The sequence below is a fragment of the Pan paniscus genome, chromosome 3 (genome assembly GCF_029289425.2).
Source record: "Pan paniscus chromosome 3, NHGRI_mPanPan1-v2.0_pri, whole genome shotgun sequence".
Lineage (NCBI taxonomy): Eukaryota > Metazoa > Chordata > Mammalia > Primates > Hominidae > Pan > Pan paniscus.
In genome coordinates, this window is record NC_073252.2 from 162,418,245 (window position 1) to 162,428,260 (window position 10,016).

At 38.5% G+C, this 10,016-nt stretch overlaps 1 non-coding gene across 1 annotated transcript; it reads left to right on the plus strand.

The window, feature by feature from the left end:
* Positions 1-6,152: 6,152 nt before the first annotated feature.
* LOC112439664 (U6 spliceosomal RNA) lies at positions 6,153-6,259 on the plus strand. The gene has a single exon (XR_003027916.1). It is a non-coding gene; the product is annotated as a U6 spliceosomal RNA (small nuclear RNA).
* Positions 6,260-10,016: the final 3,757 nt, after the last annotated feature.

The following is a 10,016-nucleotide window of genomic DNA, read 5'->3' on the forward strand; positions in this document are numbered from 1 at the left end:
GGAATATCCAGCCTCCTGAGATGGATAGTGTGCCTTTTAAACCACATGATGTAAATTAATTGTGTACTCTATTTGTCTGGGAGTCTTTAAAGAAGGTCTCACTATGAAGTAGATAGTGCTGAATCCCCACTAAGCATGCTGAATGTAATGAGAGCTCCTGGTTTCCTATCCCAATTCGCCCTTCCTGGACTGGTATATCCGTCCTCCAGTTGCTTACAGTGTTGACTGGTAAGGACTTATGGCTGTGAGCGGTACTCATCTCTGGAGATTTCTTATTCACCAGTGGGAACCACTTAGCTTAAACATTCTTGGATGGTTATTCCTGACTCAGGAGCAGCCCACAACTGCAGCCAATGGCTGATATGCAGAACGAAATTCCAGCTGCCTCACCTAGAGCTGCAATGTCTGTGGGCTACCATTCAGGCCCCAGAATTCCTCACGGGCTCAGCCTGAAGCTAGTGTCCAGCTGAACTTGCATCCTTGTCTCTCTTTGTCTCTCTTCTTCCCGGACCCCTACTCTGCTTCCTTCCCTTCCTTACAGGTTCCTCCTAGAAGAGCTGTCTTGAAATCGCTTGCACAGAGTGCATTCTTAGTCTCAGCTTCTAGGGCATGTAAGATCCTGAGCTAAGCTTAGGGAACTGGCAAAGCATGGGACCTAAAGGAGAGGAGGGGGAAATTTTTGCAAAATTTGATATTGCAAATCAAGAAAAAATAGCATTTAAGCACTGGTCATGGAGAAAAATTAGAATTTTTCTTTTTTTTTTTTTTTAGAGATTCACATTGTTTTTATATTTTAAATGGCTTTGGGCAGGGCACCTAATCTCTTGAGTGCTTAGTTACATTACATGTCTTAAGCACTGTTAGTAGAAAAGGGTATTTATTGCATACGCCAATTTGTTTGCCATTTATTTAAAGATGTATGCCTCTGTGAATTCATGGATGAAAAAACATATATAAATCACAAAGTTTACAAATTTAACTATGCAAATCTCATAACTACAAATGAATCTTCCCAAAGAAGTGATGTGATAAATTGTTGCTAGGTGACAATTCTTTGTCTACTGAAGGCATCTTGCACTTGGCCACTCTAGGAGCAAACTCTAGTTCAGGGAGGCAGGTGAGGGAGACTCTCATATTTTCTACATATTAAAGGAGGTCAGGCTACTTCCAGGATCCAGTCAGAACCGTGAGCTTATCTTACTGGGCATCCTTTCTTGAAACCTATATTAGAGGCAGAGAAAACCCAAAACCTTGGCAGCAGGCTTCTGATTAACCACAGAACTGTTCACATTTAGGTAACCCCCTTACTTGAGTCATATCTCTTGTTTTTTACAACCCAGAGTCATACCTGTCTATGCTCATATCTCATGTTTTAGGCAGCTATTTGCCCATGCAAGGCACACTCTAGCCATAAAAGTGACATCTTCCTTGTTCTCATTCTGCATCTTCTATGATTCTGCACTCATCTCTGCTCCTCCTCCATTCATTCCTCTCCCCTGTCTCCTCACAGGAACTTCTGTGGATGGATAATCTATTTGGGTATATCCAAGGATAAGTGGCCAGCAATGGCTCATTCTTCAGCATCCAAATGCCTCACAATATTGTGATCCTAGGCAATGTCCTCAATGTATCCCTTAAAATAGAATAAAATAAACAGAACACAAGAGAAGCCACCATACAAGCAGGAGGCTTTCTACTGCCAAGATTCCAAATAGATTAAGCCTGTCAATTCTGCCACCTTTGCTCCAGGTACTGTGAGCTCCCAAAGGGATAAAAGGTGAGATGCTTTCTTGAACTGCTCAGTTGATCCCATCCCATCAAATGATGTTTCTTATTAGGGGAATACTAGCTTTAAAAATACCCTCTGTTCATGTAGCAATTACTAGAGCTCTAGAAACAGGGCCAAAATTCTTTTCATGTTATAACTATATCTACTGCCAGCTATCATTTATTGCACACATACTATGTGACAGGCACAATGCCAGATACTTTTGGAGTCATAATTTTTCATCCTTATCATAGCTTGCAGAGGTAGGTATTATCCATTCTGCAAATGAAGGAATTGTGGTTTAAAAAGGGTAAGATATTAAGTGCCAAATCTGAATATAATCCTATGTGGATCTGTCTTCCAAGTCTTTATCCTATTACCCTCCTTTTTATTGTCTTCTAACTTCTCACTAATCAGCTTAACAACTATCCATTTGCATAGCCCCCTCTACTAGTTATCTATTGCTGCATAACAACCTTAGTGGCTTAAAACATTTATTATCTCACAGTTTCCACTGGTCAGGAGACTTGCTATGGCTTATCTGGCACCATTGCTCAGAGTCTTAAAATCTGCAATCAGGGTGTCAGCTGGCCTTTGTTCCTTTCTGGAGCTTGGTGTCCTCTCCCAAGCTGTAGGAGAAACTAATTTCCTTGCACCTGTAGGGCTGAGAGTCCCAGCTTTTTACTGGCTGTTGGCTGAAAGTTGCTCTCATCGCCAAAAGGACTTCGCATGGCCCTTTTCATAGGTGTTCACAACATGGCTATTGGCTTCTTGAAGGGCAGCAGTAGTCCCCCATCTCCAATGTGCTATGATGGAGTTTTATGTAATGTAACCTAAGCAAAGGCATGACATTTTACCACCTTTGCTATATTCTATTTGTTAGAAGCAAGTCACAGGTCCCACCTACACTCAAGGGGAGGGAATCATTCAGGGGCATGAATTATTTTGAGTCACTTTAGGGTGTTTCTGCCATACTCCCTTGGCAAAGATCTCACAGAGCTGCAGATGATTCTCACTGCAGCTGTTACTTCCAGCTGCCATTTTCCTCCTCCATCTATAAAGTGGGGAGGTTGTTATTCATCTGCTTTGCTGGGGCAGGGTGACAATTTGGCCATAAAATGCTTTGATACCCAGAATGAAAGGCTCTTTATAAAGCCAAAGTATGTTTTTTCCCCAAAGAGAAAAATATAGAAAGAAGTCATCTGTTGCTAGGGAAACCACAACCTTTCACTATGCTTATTTAGAAAAAAAGACATATTCAAGACTCTTCACTGTAGGAACAGAGATTGTGCTTTATGTTGGTAAGAATAAACAAAGAAGAAAAATATCATTCTTCTCAAATGAAAAAAAAATCCATTATCTTGTGTCTTGCTAAAAATATTTTATTCTCCACAGTTCAATTTGAAATTCACAGTACCCCCCACCCCTGCCGTTTTCGTCTTGCTTCATATGAAACTCCCTTTGAAGTCAGCAGAACCTTTGGGTCTGAACAAAACATGAGAAGCTGAAGGAAGACTGGGCAAACTAGCAAAAACCCATGCCAATATGGCATGGCTAAGAGGCTACGGGATCTCTCCCTTCTGTCCACATTGCGCCTGGGCACTAAGTCAAGAAAGAGTTTCAGAAATTTTTTTTTTAATACTCACACTTAGTACATCACCAGACTCCTTGTACCATTGCTTAAATGATCACATTTTTGTACAGATACTGTGGTTCAATTCTTAGTTTTAAAAAGGCAGTTCTATTTTCTGGTGTCTGAAATTTTAGCTAAAATGAGTTGATACAGTTTGACTCTAAAGACCGCCTTCACAGTCCCTTTAGCTCCAAGTCTTTTTCTTTGTCACATAGTAGGATGCTTTCTCTTCAAGTACCCTGGTGAGCAGGTGACTGAGCACAGGCTTCCAATCTGCTTGGCCAAACCACCGCCGTCTCCCGAGGAAATTCTATTTAGAATCTCTTCAGGGATGTTTTGTTTGTGAAAGTGTGGAGGAGACACAGGATGAAAGGAGGAGATAAGAAAACTCGAATTTTCTGACCTGGAGAAATACTGTTAAGAGTGATGTTTGAATGGGGACATGAATCCTGTTTAGCCTCCTGAAAACCTGCTGGAACTGTGGAGGGCATCACTTAAAGTTAAAAACTGAAAAGACATCCAGAAATTGAGGAAAATGTTATTTTGGGTTGGCTTTTGTGTATAGTCTATATATACCACTGATTCTTCTGCTCTTAGTTGTTGTTGGACAAATACCCAAAGTGGATTTTATGTCTTTTCTCCCTAGGTAAGAAGCTATTCAAGGTTGTTTCCACCCACTCCTTCAAAAGGCCCATGATCAGGAAGGAGCTGGGAGACAGGCAAGGACTCATGAATCCAAGTCATCCAAAACCCATCTGCTGAGCAACCAGTTCACTGTAGAGAGTTAGCACTCAAGTGAGCTACTGATTATTAACTAATAAAAGGATCATTATTATAGTTCTAATTGTCTCAGATATCCCTTTCACATATATATATTTCACAAATATATATATATTTCACAAATATATATATATTTCACAAATATATATATATTTCACAAATATATATATATTTCACAAATATATATATATTTCACAAATATATATATATTTCACAAATATATATATATTTCACAAATATATATATATTTCACAAATATATATATATTTCACAAATATATATATATTTCACAAATATATATATATTTCACAAATATATATATTTCACAAATATATACATATTTCACAAATATATACATATTTCACAAATATATATATTTCACAAATATATACATATTTCACAAATATATATATTTCACAAATATATATATATTTCACAAATATATATATATTTCACAAATATATATATATTTCACAAATATATATATTTCACAAATATATATATATTTCACAAATATATATATTTCACAAATATATATATATTTCACAAATATATATATTTCATAAATTATATATATGTATATACATATTTGCTCTGTGAGTCTGGATGGGACAATATTTTATTCATTATTGTGGTGCTTACATTAAAGCTTGTTAATTCAAGCTGTTAAGCTCCCTGTAGGAAAAATCTCAAATGATTGCAGTCGTATTTAAAACTGATCTTATGCTGAGAATCACATACAAATAAATATCAGTAAAAATGCATTTTATTTCAAGATAAAAGTCAACAAGTAATATTAAAAACAGTGGTTTGCATCACTATTTTGTCATAGCCATGTGTATTATACCAAGAAAAGACTGTACTAATTAGATTTCTAATTATCATTCAACTTCAACAGGACAACAAGGTTTAAATTTATAACTTTCTATAGGAAAAAGCCATTTTAAACTCTGAATTTCCCTGCCAAGGAAATTTTACGTGGGGTCATATGCATGAATTACTGGAGACTCTGCAGAAAATTTTATCTAGGGAATATATAAAGGATGAGGATTTTTAAAATGTGAACATGTCACTGTACTCCAATTATACCATACTAATTTTCAATATTATTATACTAATAACTTAGGAATCAAATATTTTGGTTAGAAGCAAGGAGTGAAAATGCTAATATTCTTCTAATTATAAGTTATGGGCAGCATAATTTGTTGCTAATAGCACCAGACACTTTTGTTGGTATTCAGTACTAAAAGAAAAAATTTAAAACCACTCAGTTTGACATAGTTGCATACCAATAAGGCATAGTTGTTTTTAAGGTCTTCTTCAAAAGTGAACCTGACAAGCTACTCAAGAAATATTTACCACATTCTCTGCCTTATAGGTTTGCATGTTGCTGGGAGATAAAAGGCATCAAAAGGTAAATGAAATGGGCAGGAAGAACAAGAATAATTGGAAACACTTAACTGTAGTTAGCCTGTTCTGCCTGAATGTAACAGTATAGTGGCTTGCAGTGGTAAATTGACCCAAGAAACTTATTTAAGACTATCAGCTCACTATTTTAGATAGATTCACAGCCGATGTTACACTTGGGAGAAGTGGTTTCATAAACTAGAAAAGACAATTCTTGATTTTTAAAAATTTGCTCAGTTTGAGAAAAATATATCTTTAAACCAAAATAAGTTTAATGCTAGTTTGCACAGAAGCATATTTCTTCTTTTCAAAAATGGTTGGCAGTTGAAACAATCATTAGATTATTTGGAAATCATTTAATTACCTTGAAGCAGGTATCAAGCCGTTGGCATGAGCTGCAGATTTAGCTATGCTAAGACATAGAAATAAGATTCATCAATCAAGGTTCTTAGCCAGCCTATTCTAATGCTTAATAATAATGTCTATTCCTGATCTCCTCCACACTGCTGCCTATGCAGTTGCCTTGAAAATATTTTCAATAGAAATGAACAATTAAAAAGTGGAGTCTTCACTTCAGCAGCACTTACACTAAAACTGAAACATACAGAGAAGATTGGCATGGTCCCTGTGCAAAAGATGACATGCACATTTGTGAACTGTTCTATATTTTTATCGAATTGTTTGTAACACAGAGGATAAATGCTTTAGGTGACGGACACTCCATTCCTGAATCACTCATTCACCCTGAAGTGATTATTACACATGCTTGTATTAAACTATCACATATACCCCATAATTATATATACTATGTACCCATAAAATTAAAAATTAATTAATTAAATTGTGGAGAAGTTTCTAAGATCAGATTAGAGACTTTACTAATCTTTTTCATTTGCCCAATAATTTTATATGATTAGTCATTAACCAGTAGATTAATATAATTACAGATTTATTGTCTCTGCCTTGTTTTGCATTGTGGAAGATGTGCAGAGATGACACCAGACTTGTATTTTTCAAATCCCACACTTATTTCACATAAATATAAATTCAGATGTAACACTTTGCAATTGAAAGGGAACTTGGCAATCAACAAATGATAGATCTGAGATTCAAAGGGGCAAAGCTATTTGTCTCAAGTCATAAAGACAGATAGTGTGGGACCTGAAGCAAAACTGACAATTTCCTGGTTCCTAGCCCAGTGCATTTACAGTGCACCTCCAAGGCATTAGAATTTTCAAAAATTGTGTCAAGTAGATATAAAATGATTATATTTTGATTTTCAGGACTCTGTGAATTTCCATAGGATATTTCCCTTTTCCAAAGAATTTTGGAAGCCTAAGTTAACACCTGCTCCTTTTAAGTAAATGAAAAACATCTTTATTCTTTAATAAATTCTCCTTGCTCCCACTATAAGTGCCAAACAAAAGTACACGAGCTGTCAGTATCTCCATGAAAAAAAAAAAAAAAGCATGAAATAGTTTTAAAAGTCTTATTAGGGAAGTGATAAACTGAACTACCGCCAAGGTTTGGCTCTATTTTCTCCTCTTGGATGTAATTGGTTCCTTATTTTCAAAGTTTGAATCTTTCACATCCTTGCAGATGCTACGCTATACAGAAACACTTTAAACTGACCCTGAAGCCACCAAGAAGATTAAGCAGTGATTTGAACATTTTTTACTAAGGAAGGTTAGTGTATTTGAAATGAAACAAAAAATACATTTGGTTAGAACTCTGTCTCTTCAGTGCATTGTTTTAATAACAATGCTAGTTCCAGTGAGTTTTGAATGCACTTAGAAGAGTGTGCAAATACACATTAAAATTATGTAATAGCCCATGGTCACTTGGAGCTAAGTGGATAGTGCCAATGCCAAGAATTCCAGCCTGTATTTTATCCTGAAATCACAAACTCATTTGACAGTTAGAACGTGAGTTCAAGTGTGCCTTGGCAGATAGACAATCTGGCACATGGTTTGCAAGAAATGATACTGGGTAGAATCACTAGATGGAACAGAAGAGTGGTTAGCCTAATTTCTACTTTGACTTCTTGATAAAGAGTAAGTTCTTTCAGGAATTACATTTTAAGAACTGTACTGTTTGGCCCTGACAGCCTCAGGCCAAGTTGTTTGAGCTGCAAATTCCAGCTACCATCTGACTCAAAGTTGCTCAATTCTAGCCTTTTGCATGCCCAGTAACTATGCATCTCTACGTCCTCATTCAGTATGACTCTGATTGCAGTTAGGTGCATGGGGACTGAAGTAATATAGAGTCAAGGAAAACAACTTGCAAAGCTAGGGGTTTGGAAATCTTCAAAGCTCCAAACATTTGACTACTCAAATGTCTTTGGTCGTTGTTGCTGTGTTTTTTCTGTTACCTGCTGATCATATCTATGACACAATATTTGTGGCTTTTAAATCTGAAAAACAAGGCTTTTTAAAAATGAGCAGCGTTTGATGGAAGGGACATTTTCTTCTCAATTTGGTCACCTTGATTTTGCCACCTAGTTTAATACATGGAGATTACCTCAAATTTGAAGTTCGCTGTCTCATTTTGACGGAATAACAATTCTCTGGAGTGACTTCACAAAGTGGGGAAAGGGTAAGTGAGAGACATCCCAGGGGCCCACATTCCCACCACAGAATCATGAAATCCTGGCCATGGGAGAGCCCCTCCCCCAAGCCTCCCAACCCATGAAACTAACACAGGGAGCTTCTAGGAGGCTATGGGACAGAACTGCTCCAGGGAGGGAGCTCAGGCTGAGTCCCACACCCTTTCTAAGACCTTTCTTAGACCTAATGTGGCCACAGCAGGGCACCATTTTCAAACCTAGCCTTTGGCAGACTGCACTGGGGCACAGCAGTGTGGGAATTGAGGTATTATAGAAATTTGGGCTATTGCTGCTGAAACTGGGGCATAACCTTGGAGCAGTCATGCAGCTGGGGCTGAGAAGCAAGTGAGATGTGGGCTACAGCTGCTGGTGATGGGAAGCAAGCATTACTGGGACTGAGACTGTGATGCCAGTGCAAGTTGCCACTGGAATTTAGTTGTAAGCTAGGCAAGGGCTCTAGCAGCTGGGGCTGAGGCACAAGCTATGAACAGGTTATCACCACCAGGGCTAGGGGGCAAGCCCCACTGGCACTAGAACATGAGAGAGATATGCATTCCCCACTTGCCAGCCTGGGCTATGGCCACTGAGGCCAGCCCCACTCTCCCCAATGGCAGGGCCTCACCACAGCTGCTATTGCCCCTCACTTGAGCACTCTGCTTGTGATCTGGGTATTACCCTATCCCTGCCCACCGTGGCTGGTACCTAATCTCACTACTGGGGGTACGGGGGGTTCTGAGCATAAACCTGCAAAACCCAGCTTTATTCTCCTCTTGGATAGAGCACATAGCCTGGTCTCCTGGGGATTGCCCAACTCAATCCACCATGTTGGGCACTTGAGCACTCTTCCCAGGGGCCTGAGGCTGGGCCTAAACTCCCAGCTATTACCGTCTCAGCTGATAACTACCTGCAAGCACCACCCATGGGCCTGGAGACTTGCCCACCCAGCTAATTGCAGTCACTGCCAACATCATTGTACATCACTTGGGACCCAGAGATTTATCCTGCCACTGCTACTGTCATTGCCCACACCACACTGGCTTCCTAAGGCCAGGGAACTCACCCATCCACCTGGTCCATGGTCGCTATAATTGGCATCTGAGCAAGCCATCTGGAGACCCAAGAATCTGCCCACTGGTAACTACTAACAATGTGACCAGTGGAAACTCCCATGAGGCACAAGGACAGGCATGCTTAGTCCACTGTTACCACCACTGGGGACTGAAGACTGGCCCACGTGGCATTTCTGTCCTCAGCACAACCTCACCATAGTCTCTGCTAGTAACCACACCCTAACCCACTAAGGAAATCACAGACACCACTGATGCTATTTATGCCCCCCGTAAAATCCTACAGAGATTATACTCTATACTACTGCACATACCCAGAATCAAAGTGAAAGTGCCCTGGCCAACCAATATCATATCCATATCTTCAGGAAAAGGACTTCCCCTATGAACATAAATTCAAAAATAGGAAAAAGTGACTGTTACAGCAGATGCACAAACATCAATGTAAGGACACAGGAAACACAAAGAAGCAAGAAAATATGACACCTCCAAAGGAACACAATAATTCTCCAGCAATAGATCTCAACCAGAAAGAAATTCTGGTTAAGAATTTATTATTTATCTTCAAGATAAATAATTCAAAACATTGACTTAAAATAAGATCGGTGAGATACAAAGTAATTCAGAAAAAATACAGGTAAATCAAGAAAACAATTCAGAATATGAATGAGAAATTTAGCAAAGACATAGATATTTTTAAAAAAGAATCAAATGGAAATTCTGGAACTAAAGAATTCATTAAAAAACAAAACACAT